This window comes from Rhagoletis zephyria, unplaced genomic scaffold, assembly GCF_001687245.7.
Source record: "Rhagoletis zephyria isolate East Lansing unplaced genomic scaffold, Rhagoletis_zephyria_1.1 Rzeph_scaffold_11466, whole genome shotgun sequence".
Lineage (NCBI taxonomy): Eukaryota > Metazoa > Arthropoda > Insecta > Diptera > Tephritidae > Rhagoletis > Rhagoletis zephyria.
Genome location: NW_016168543.1, coordinates 1 through 9,665, shown reverse-complemented (window position 1 = coordinate 9,665; position 9,665 = coordinate 1). Strand labels below are relative to the sequence as shown.

The window sequence follows — 9,665 nt, the reverse complement described above, 5'->3', positions numbered from 1 at the left end:
CCTTTCTGCGTAGGCGGCCTTCGGCCGCACTTAGGGATTATAACCCTCAGGCAGTAGAATTCTCCTTTCTGTTTTGCGAAGAAAAGGAGCTGACACCTTTTGCAGAGAACACCTTCCTGCGTAGGCGGCCTTCGGCCGCACTTAGGGATTATAACCCTCAGGCAATAGAATTCTCCTTTCTGTTAGAATTCTCCTTTCTGTTTTGCGAAGAAAAGGAGCTGAACATTTTCTTTTGTATTGATTTCCCCTGTATTCCTTTTTAATCATTGCCTTCTTTGTATGTATTGTTTTGTACAATATGGCAACACATGTTATGTGTCAGTTTGCAACCATGTGTTATTGTAAATATGCGTGAAATTCAATGTAATTTACAAGTCGATAAAAGTTTAATTAAAGTGATTTATATACAAGATAAACTAAAAGAAAAGTGTGTAAAGTATTAAGTACAGTGTTATGTGCATTTATATATATAAAAGTATGCACAAATGCTTTTGTGTTAAGGAAACCAAGTGGAACGACTTAAGAAATTTTAACAAATAATTTATAAACAATGATATTATTTATATTTTTTAGTTATACATGTTTTAGAGGATACCTCCCTTAACATCCTGACCAAGTTTCATTTGTTAATTCCACCTGGTTTTCTTAAAACACAAGGTGCGGCTGACTACTAAAGCCCACCCAGAAAAATATCCGAGCAATTTTTTCTTCAGAGCTGCGACTTATACTTCATTAAATGTTCATGTGTTATTCGAAGATTTTTTTATGTAATTTAACAAGATGTAACTACATCAATAATTATGTTATACCTCGATGTGGGTACTTAAGCGGGTTCTTTTAAGTACCCAACCCGCCTAAGTACCTCAAAAAGTTGACATTTTCGTGAGGTACTTAAGCAGGTTTTAGTATATATATATAAAGGCAAATACACGACACCAGTTTGCTGGCACCATCAGGCAGGGATGGAATTTCTAAATTTCAAAATGTGCCTAATGGTCTTCAAAAATAGTGCCGAAAAGAGGAGAGTGTCACAAAATTTAATTTCTTTTAAGGCGTGTAATACCATGTTCTGACCGACATCGAAAACATGTTTTCGTTGCTAAAACTGGTTTTCGACCTAAAACTTGTGTTTTCATCAATGTAAAATATGCCAAACGAATACAAGTTTTCGCTGAAAACCACATGAAAACTCACGTTCCACTCATTCCAATCGGTGTCTGCACTAGTTTTTTTCGATTATTTATCGAAGTGGAAGTCATATTTTATCATCTTTAATACGCCATTTCGGATTTATTGTTAATTGGCTGACCAAAATAAAATAAACATGGAATTAAAAGGTTGTTACTCAAAAGAAATTGAAGGAAAATTATTTTGGTTTTGTATTTGTGCAGCAAAACTGTAAACAAAGGATGTAAGAAATGTCAACGAAAACACCAACAGTCGGTGTGAACAGCCTTCAGCCCACAATCCCAAAACTCGTTTTCAAGGTGGTTTCGTAGTCGGTCAGAACATTGTATAAACAATACATTTTTAGAAAAAACATTTTTAAAATACACTGAACTAATATAATAATTATTAATTAACTAGATTATTACAGTAAATCACTTTTACGAAGGAATCCTTAGACATATACACCGCATAGTTAAAAAAAAAATGTAGTTTAAATGGATGAAAATGTATAATACCGTCAGAAAAAAATATCAAAAATCATCGAATTGAATGGACTATAAAACTGCAAACTTAGAATCTATCTAAAAATTCTGAATTAAAAGCCTGTTGTATTCATAATAGAATTCCGCGGCTTGTAAATATTTCTCACGGCCCTTATTTAAATTCTGTTGTCGTAATTTTTACGTCATTTTATAAAGCTCTTTAAACCTACTTTATTTTTTATGAATAAGGCCGTAAATCTATAATGCCAAAACAGAATGAATTGTGCCAAAAGTGCCTCTGAAAATGAAAGTGCCAAAAATGGCACCATGCTTCTCCATCACTGCCATCAAGTGATTGTGCCATAATAAAGGCTCAGTTATGCATACTTTGCACTGCATAGCATGTCATTTTACGTAGAAATCAAAAATCAACAGACTTTTACATATGTAATGCTGTGCGTTGGTTAACCGCTTACACGCAAAGGTCATTTAACAGATTCCTTATGCGACAATTCTCATGCAATACCAAGTATGCATAACTGAGCCTTTAGGCTCGAAGCATATAACATACCAGCTTGCTGGTGCAATATTTATTTTTTTACAAATGAGGTCCAAAAAAACCGAAATGATTTGAGTCGAAATCTCACAGTTTTTCCACAAACACGGCTTTGACTTATACCAAGTCGGAAAAGTAGTAATGCTTTACACGCGTGATAAATAATATAATGTGTTTCTTATGAGTTCTCGATTATATTACTGCTAACTATGTAATCAGCATTGTGTCAAATGATATTTCTGATGAATACCTTTTTCTGTAAAGCATTACTTCGAATACTTTATAATGCGACCCTGACAGACAATAACACACAACACATACAAGAGAAACGGACGAGAAGAAGACAGAGTAGTTTTGTAGTTGCAACGGACCGCGGACACAGACAGTCGTTTTTGTACAATAGAAAGATACTTGCTATTGAACGTGATTAAAGAAAGACACATATTAACTTTTAAAAGACGGGTGTATTTTATTTTACTCGGAATCCTTGACAATTTTCAGAAGCGGGTAAAAAGCCCAAGTGCGTGGAAAAGAAAAAGAAGCGTGTGCGTAAGCGGGTATGAAAAAACCAAAAACATAAGCGAGAAACGTGTGCGCGTATCCGTTAGTAAAAATTTGCGTAAGAACAATTGTTGAGTTAAAACTAAAAATGGACAGAATCGGTAATTTAAATGTGGTACAACTGCGTGAAAAGTTGCGGGATGCTGGTTTGCCCACGTCAGGCAACAAGGCAAAATTAATCGAGCGGTGGTATGAGCACCAGAATAGTGAAAGATTTTCAAGTGCACTAAATGAAAGCGTAGAACGGCGGTTGAACCAATTGGAAAACGCTCTCCAATCGGTGCGTGTTGGGGCAAGTGCGGTCAGTGCTATACCATTGAGTACATCCTCACCAACACCTGTTGGGTGTTTGGGGGATAACTGCAGTGTACAGGAGATCATGACGGGCAGGGCAATATGGGAACCTGTAAGCATGCCTGTACATGCTGCGCGGCAAGCTATGCCGATAAACGAAGGCAGAGCAACGTTAGGCTCAAATTCTGCGCAAGCAGCGACGTCGATTCCGCGTCATGTCCAGTTCGCCGAATCATCGGTTGCAACGTCGCGAAATTTTGAAAGTAACCCCAGTTGGGCAGCGTCAACGTCAGCGGGGGAAAGAGTAAATTCAACGACATATTCGTTCGCTCATATGGGGCATACAGAACGAAATGAAAATCAGAACATTGAGTTTGCAACAATGTCTTCACATGGTGTACGGGGCAATACAATGCCAACATACGTATATGCAAATGATGTGTTCGCGCCGTCTCATTATTTGCCACAAAGTGGGAATTGGGACAATCGTTTTATTTCTAATGGCTTCGGGAAAGTAAATGACATTATACAAATCCTGCCATCGTTTGATCCGAATGATAAATCGTTGTCGTCGGTGCAGTTTGTCGGTCGGGTCGAGCAACTATTACATGTGTATGAGTGGAATGAGAAGATACTTCTTTTTGCAGTACAAGCAAAATTAAAGGGTGCTGCAAAAATGTGGATAGATTCCGCACCAATTGTGTATGTAAATTGGTCGCATTTTGTAAAAGATTTTCTTGATCACTTTCCGTCAGTGATTAATTCAGCTGATGTCCATATCGAATTAATGAGTATGCGGCGAGGGGTAAATGAAACCCCTGAAATGTTTTACTATCGCGTGTTGGCGAAAGGTCATCAAGGTCGGGTGGATGACCAAGCGATCATAAAATATATTATAAACGGGTTAAACGATACGGATATGAAAAAGTGTCTATCAGTGGCAAGGTATGCTACGTGTATCGATTTATTATATGCGATTAAAAACTATTGTGCTTATAGTGTCGCGAAGAATAGCGCGCCGGTTAAGCAGACAATGCAAGACAATCAAATCAAACGTTCGACAAATGAAAAGAAGTCAAAGGGTGACATTATTTGCTATAATTGTCGTAAACCAGGCCACATATCGCGTGAATGTAGTGAAAAGAAACAGAAACCAAAATGTGGAAAGTGTGGTGAAATTGGTCACCGTATAACAGATTGCACAGGGCAAAAACAAAAATCCGAAAAGTGCAACGCGATTGAAGACGAACCTATCAAGTTTACGGTAAAAAGAGTTTTGGTAAATGACAACGAAATCGAAGCTTTTGTTGACACAGGTAGTTCACGCTCGTTGGTGCGTAACTCAGTTGCGGCAAACATAGAACAATGTCTGAAGGAAAAGTGCTATGTGCGTCTCAAAGGTTTTGGAGGCGGAGCGTTTGAGTGTTATGACAAAATACAAGTCATGATGAAAATTGATAATGCGATCGTTTGCGTACATTTATTGGTTGTTGATGACAATTTGATTGAAAATGATATTCTCCTCGGGCGTGATGTCCTATGCTCGGGTGAAAATAAATACATAATCGATGGTGATAATTTATACGTTCATGATAGTGACACTAAAACAGTAAACGCGATTGAAGTTGAACCTAAAACGGGTAAATATGGCGATTTGAACAAGATTTTGTGTAAATATGAAAAACGCTTCTCTACGTTGGGAAAAGCTAACTTGGTGAAGATGTGTATCAAACTTTCGGCTGACCAGCCGATAAATATGAAACCGTATAGGTTGCCTTTTGCAAAACGCCCTATAGTAAATGAGATGATTCATGACTTATTAGAAAAAGATATTATTCGAGTATCTAATTCTGCGTATGCTTCGCCGATAGTAGTGGTTGCGAAGAAAAATAACGAATATAGGATGTGTGTTGACTACAGACAGTTGAACCGGGTTACAGTCAAGCAGCCCTTCCCTATGCCAATTATGGACGAACTTTTTGCTATACTCGCGGGTAATCGCTATTTTACGGTTTTAGACTTCAACATGGGGTATCATCAAATCGAAGTTGAAGAGAGTAGTAAACAATTCACCGCGTTCGTTACTAATGATGGTCATTACGAATATAATCGTATGCCATTTGGTCTGGTAAACGCGCCGGCGGTATTCCAGACCATGATGAATGAACTATGCAGTAAAATGAAACCGAGGAAAGTGATCGCGTATCTCGATGATGTAATAATACCGAGTGTAACTGTGAGTGATGGCCTAAAAACACTTTGCGATTTTTTAGCTTTGCTTGAACAGACAGATTTGACTTTGCGGAGAGATAAGTGCAAATTTTTGGCCACAGAAATACACTTCCTCGGTCATAAAGTGAACGTTAATGGTATTACGCCCGGCGAGTGTAAAGTGAAGGCGATCCGTGAATTCCCGGTACCGACTAACGCGACCGAGGTACGACGATTCTTGGGCCTCACAGGGTTTTTTAGAAAGTTCGTGAAGAACTATGCGATCACCGCTAGACCCTTGAGCAAATTAACTACAAAAGATGCTGCGAATAACTTTACATGGGGTGATACAGAGATGGTTGCTTTTAACTCTTTGATCCAAGCTTTGACGAGTGGGCCAGTGCTGGTATTGTATGACTTCAAAGCAAAGCATGAAGTTCATACTGATGCAAGCTCGATTGGTATAGCGGCTGTGTTCCTTCAGTCTAATGACGATGGGAAAACCTGGAATGCGGTGATGTATTTCAGTAGACGATGTACTGCGGTAGAATCTCGCTACCACAGCTACGAGCTGGAGGTTATGGCGGTAGTTGAAGCCTTGCGACGATTCAGGGTATACCTGCTAGGCAAACCTTTTAGAGTCGTAACCGACTGTGCAGCTATAAGTAGCGTAAAAACAAAGAATGAACTCATTCCACGCATTGCTCGTTGGTGGATGCGTTTAAGCGAATTCGACTTCGAATGTGTTCACAGACCCGGCGTACGTATGAGTCATGTGGATGCACTGAGCCGAGCACCTATAACTAATGAAATAGTTGCTGAAAATGTAATGCATATCGCGTTGCAAACTGAAGACTGGTTGCTAACCATGCAGCTCCAAGATGCCAAAATCCGAGAAATTATCGACGTGTTACAAGGAAAACGTAAATCTGATCAAGTAAACCAGCTGAAGAATGAGTACCAGATAGACAACCACCGACTTTATCGACGTGATGGTGGTAAGCTGCTCTTCGTTGTCCCGAAAGCTGTTCGTTGGCGTATCGCTATGTACTGCCATGACGAAATGGGCCATTTTGGGCTCGAGAAAACGATTCAACGCGTGAAACAACACTTCTGGTTCCCTCGCATCCGAAAGTATGTTAAAGACTACATATCTGCTTGTGTCGAGTGCTGTTATAATAAAGCTGTTGGAGGCAAGCCGGAAGGCACGTTATATGTTGATCCGGTTACACCTATTCCCTTTTATACGCTCCATGTCGACCATCTGGGACCCTTTGTAAAAAGCAAAAGGGGCTATACGTACGTTGTTGCTATAAGCGACGCATTTACGAAGTATTTAATAGTGAAGCCAGTAAGAAACACGAAGACGCAACCTGTATTGAAAATTCTGACTGAGCTTAGCTCCTATTTTGGATTACCAGCGAGAATTGTAAGCGACCGTGGTACGGCGTACACATCCAAGCAGTTCGAGAACTTCTGTGATGACCATGATATCCAACACATCAAAACGGCTGTGAGAACACCTCGGTCGAATGGGCAAGTCGAGAGGGCCAACCGAACTATCTTGAATTTTCTGCGAACTTCTGGTACACATGCTAAAGAGTGGGACGATTATTTGCAAAAGTTACAATGCAGCGTAAATACTCAAGTGAATGCGAGCACAGGGTTTAGTCCCAATGATCTAATATTTGATTTTAAAATTCGAGACGTAATACGAAACAAGCTTTTGGCAGCGGTCATTGACGATCGTGATGAACTCCCTATGGCAGATAGAAGGGTAGAAGCCCTTACTAAATTGCAGCAGCAGCGAGAAAATTGGAAGCAGAGATTCGACGCCAAACACAAACCTCCCACTCAGTACAAGGTGGATGACCTGGTGGTTATCTTAAATGAGCTACAATCCACTGGAGAATCGCGTAAGTTGGATGCACGATATCGTGGTCCATATGTTGTCTCCAAGGTGATTGGTAAAGATAGATATCTGATTGAAGACATCGACGGCATGCAGCGTAAACAGAAACGGTTCAGTTCTATTTATACATCTGATCGAATGAAGCCTTGGTGTGCACTACCGCCCACCATAGATGACGACGATATTATGGAGGAAGATGATACCGCAGATGACATCGAGGCGATGCCATAGTAGGATAGGCCGAACTGTCAAATGATATTTCTGATGAATACCTTTTTCTGTAAAGCATTACTTCGAATACTTTATAATGCGACCCTGACAGATATTCAGGGCTGTCATGGAATCCAAGTCGGTTTTGCTTTTTGTCGGAATTACAAACCAATATTGGTTTCATTTGGTGTCATGAAACCGGATTGGTTTTGCTCTTTTCGAACATAAACAAAACCGATGTTCGAATCAGCTGTTTTGCTCATTTGTGTGCATGGCGGCAATTTGAATGTACATTTTTTTGACACAATTTTTTAAAATTGAATTGTTTTCATTAATTTAAATAAAAGTAAATAAAAGTAAGTGAACGCAAAATGACATCCGCAGTTATCGCATTTCTGTTCTTGGAAGAAGAAAGTTCCGAGAAGGTTAAAAGAAAAATTTTGAGAGATTGCGGCGATCCACTTGAGCTGCCCGAGACAGCGTAAGTAGATTGTTTTTTAATATGCGTTTATAAATATTTATAGCGTATTTGCAGTTTCATAGCATATTATCGCCTAAACAAAGAGGTACTTGACACCATTGAAGGGCACTTGACACGTTCGAAAGTTCCACCAGTGCTGCAGTTAGCAGCTTCGTTGCGATTTTTAGCAGAAGGATCCTGTCAAAGATCAGTCGGGAACGATTCTAGCATAAGTGTAGCTAGAAGCGCGGTGTCAACGATTTTAGATGATGTGCTTAAGGTTATGGAGCGGTTCATTTGCCCTCAGTGGGTGAAACTAGAAATGGACTGCATCGAAAAGCGCATATCAAGAGACTATTTTTACTTAAAGTACAAAATTCCCTCAATAATTGGTTGCATCGACGGGACACACATAAAAATCATTAAGCCCAGTATTGACGAACATTTATTTTATAATCGAAAATAATTCAGTATGAATGCCCTGATTGTAAGTAATCATGAATCTTCATTTTACTCGTACATTGCCTTGATTTATATATATGCATGTACATTTTTATTTAGATGTGTGATGGTGACATGAAAATTCGAGCCGTCGATGCACTCTATCCCGGCTCTAGCCATGACTCATTCGTATGGAACGTTAGTAGCGCCAGACATTTTTGGAAAGCATAAAAAGTGATGAATAAAAATATGAATACATTAACAAATATTTTTATAAAATAAACATTCTTTTACTCACATTTTTATAAAATATCCAACTGGAAGTAAGGAAAACTAATAAACAAATGAAATCCAACAGCCGTTAGCTGCTTGGTTTGTTTCCGATAGCAAAATCGATATTATTGGTTTCTGTGACACCTAAAATCGACACTAATTCCGATTCGAACATAAAACCGATAACATTGGATTTCATGACACCAAAGTAATTTTTTTGTCGTTTTTAAATCCAATTCCGACAACAATTGGATTCCATGACAGCCCTGAATAACACACAACACATACAAGAGAAACGGACGAGAAGAAGACAGAGTAGTTTTGTAGTTGCAACGGACCGCGGACACAGACAGTCGTTTTTGTACAATAGAAAGATACTTGCTATTGAACGTGATTAAAGAAAGACACATATTAACTTTTAAAAGACGGGTGTATTTTATTTTACTCGGAATCCTTGACAATTGTAATGTATTCAAAAAGTTCCAAAAATTTCATCTTAAAAGACATTCATTTCTCGATACTAGGTAATGAAAAATTAAATTCCCCACTTTTCTTAGGACATCGCCCTGGGGGAAAAAATGCATTGTGCAAATGCATGTGAAAAGGGTTGTTTTACTGATTACACTGGACCACAAATTTCAACTTTTTCTCTTTACCAGAAACGCCGTTATGAAATTCTTATGTAAAATCACCCCCTGATTCCGAAAATCAAGGTTATTTTTAATTCTATGGTACCGTTTTTGAGATATTTGCAATTTACCGTTTTTGCAAGAAAAAAAAAATTGGGTCCACTTTATCATATATATCTCAAGAACGAATTAAGCAATTCCAAAACGGTTTTTTAAAAGGTAATAAAATTTTCTATAAACTGTGCATACAACACTTTTTGCTAGGCCCTGTAGATTCAAAGATAACGAACAATCATTACCGATTTTTTCAATTTCCCTAAGCTCTGTTGTATTACAAAAAAAATAAGCTATCATCGAAGAAAATCGATGCAAAACTACGTAAGTTATAAGCGATCAAATAAAAATACCCAGGTTGCGCAACTTCAATGTATGTACCTATACATACATACATATATTAAAGGTATAA

At 38.5% G+C, this 9,665-nt stretch overlaps 2 long non-coding RNA genes across 2 annotated transcripts in view; both read right to left on the bottom strand.

Annotated features, from left to right (window-relative positions):
- LOC108377101 (uncharacterized) overlaps nucleotides 1-9,652 on the bottom strand; it is an 18,139-nt gene extending 8,487 nt beyond the window's left edge. The window contains exons 1-2 of the long non-coding RNA XR_001849298.1: nucleotides 9,641-9,652; nucleotides 9,076-9,083 (exon numbers count right to left, since the gene is read on the bottom strand). This is a non-coding gene — a long non-coding RNA (uncharacterized LOC108377101). The remainder of the gene's footprint in view (nucleotides 1-9,075; nucleotides 9,084-9,640) is intronic.
- Nucleotides 7,561-9,023, bottom strand: LOC108377100 (uncharacterized). The gene is made up of 2 exons (XR_001849297.1): nucleotides 8,596-9,023; nucleotides 7,561-8,469 (listed from the first exon to the last, which is right to left on the bottom strand). It is a non-coding gene; the product is annotated as an uncharacterized LOC108377100 (long non-coding RNA).
- Nucleotides 9,653-9,665: the final 13 nt, after the last annotated feature.